Genomic DNA, 2,065 nt, shown 5'->3' with positions numbered 1-2,065 from the left:
TGCGCTGAGCTATTTTTAAATTTTCGTTACTTGACATAGCCGATACGAATTTGTCCATTCTTCATCATTTCATTCGTACTAATTTTTATTTCATTAATTGTATCCTACAAGCACTATAAAAGGTACTATCAACAGATGTGATGTCTTCAAGGAGTCAATGCCGTAGACTATAGACAGGTCTGACGAACTTAGCGTATATAATTTTTATCTCCAGTGATACTAAATTTCCTGTAGGTCGCGGGCTGTTGTTTTATCCTTGAACGCCATGATTTGCTATACAGAATAATAACGAAGAGTTAGGAGAGTTCAGAATGATGGGAAGACACCTGTTTCCTATAACCAAATAAAGACGTTTCAAAGTGAAGCGTCAGGCAAGACAATGATGCCAATTTCATACCTTGGTGTCAAAACGGAAACAGCCACTCTTGACATAAATGTCAGAAGCGTCCGCTGATTTCCAGCCACGGCTTACACTGCTTTGAAGTGTTCGGACGAAAATTATCGCAAAAATATCAACTCTTTAAATATCGGACTTGTAACATATAACGCCTCTACGATATCTGACTGAGCTATATAAATAATGAGTAAATTATCGCCACCGACAGTTTTTCGACGTGGAATTGGATGAGTTGGAAACATTCTTCCATTTTATGTATGATGAAGAATGTGCTCAATTATCTCGACACGTTATTTTTTTGAAACAGATGGACACTGTGCCATATGCATCCCCCGCAAGAAAATACTGTATGAATATAATCGACATGAAAGCCGGGATGTACGGAATAGGGTTTCTTTGCATCTTGTATAGATTAAAGCGCTTGCACGTGCACGGAAATGTGCAACAGAATGCTATTATTCATTATCTTCTGAAAGAGAAAGTGGAAAAATTATACAGGAAATAGTTTTATTACACCTACTATAATTGACTTTTTTCATATTATTCTAATCTCGTTCTTAGTATGTCTCTCCATTAAACAAGTCTGTGGTAGTACACATCGGGTTTGATGCTGCTAGTAAATTTGAAACTACAAAACTAAAAATTCAGTTTACATCTTTTTATTGCTACTCGTAATTTGGGAGGCAGAAGAAGAGAAATTTTCACATTTCAGGTACTATTGGAGGTACACTGATTTCCTTACTAGGCATGCCTGGGGTTTATTCTCAACGTCATTACATTGCAACGAGAATGTGTCAATATTAGTATAAAACTAAACTAAACTCCTCCCTAACAGCCCATGGAGAGGCAACGGTATCGACCGGCCGCCGCGTCATCCTCAGCCCATAGACGTCACTGAATGCGGATATGGAGGGGCATGTGGTCAGCACACTGCTCTCCCGGCCGTATGTCAGTTTCCCAGACCGGAGCCGCTACTTCTCAGTCAAGTAGCTCCTCAGTTTTCCTCACAAGGGCTGAGTGCACCCCGCTTGCCAACAGTGCTCGGCAGACCGGATGGTCACCCATCCAAGTGCTAGCCCAGCCCGACAGCGCTTAACTTCGGCGATCTGACGGGAACCGGTGTTACCACTACGGCAAGGCTGTTGGCCGTCAATATTAGTATGCTAACATGAAAAAAGGAAAGGTGATTACAGTTAACGCCCTTATGATGTCGAAATCATTATACACCGAGAAAGAACTGAGCTTTTACAGATATAGAGATGAAAATCGTTCTTGACTAAACCAGAGCAACAGTCCCGACATCTCCCTGAATTGTGTATGTGGTGAAGTACATTTTCATTCTCCGTACTGTGTAACTGTTATACACTGATGTGACAAAACTCGTGGGACAGCGTTATACACATGTACAGATGGCGGTAGTATCGCGTACACAAGCTACAAAAGGACAGTGCATTGACGGAGCTGTCATTTGTACTCACGTGATGATTCATGTGAAAAGGTTCCCGACGTGATTATGACCGCGTGAAGGTAACTGACAAACTTTGGACGCGGACTAGTAGTTGGAGCTAGACGCATGTGACATTCCATTTTGGAATTTTCTCTTGACAACAGATAACACCGGTGATTGCATAGAATTGTCGGTGCTGACAGACAAGCAACACTGAGTGA

At 41.5% G+C, this 2,065-nt stretch overlaps 1 pseudogene; it reads right to left on the bottom strand.

The window, feature by feature from the left end:
* Positions 1 to 1,426: 1,426 nt before the first annotated feature.
* On the bottom strand, positions 1,427 to 1,544 carry LOC126163250 (5S ribosomal RNA; annotated as a pseudogene).
* Between the last annotated feature and the right edge of the window lie 521 nt (positions 1,545 to 2,065).

The sequence above is a fragment of the Schistocerca cancellata genome, chromosome 2, assembly GCF_023864275.1.
Source record: "Schistocerca cancellata isolate TAMUIC-IGC-003103 chromosome 2, iqSchCanc2.1, whole genome shotgun sequence".
NCBI lineage: Eukaryota > Metazoa > Arthropoda > Insecta > Orthoptera > Acrididae > Schistocerca > Schistocerca cancellata.
The sequence above is the reverse complement of the archived record's forward strand: the minus strand, read 5'-3'. Positions and strand labels throughout refer to the sequence as shown.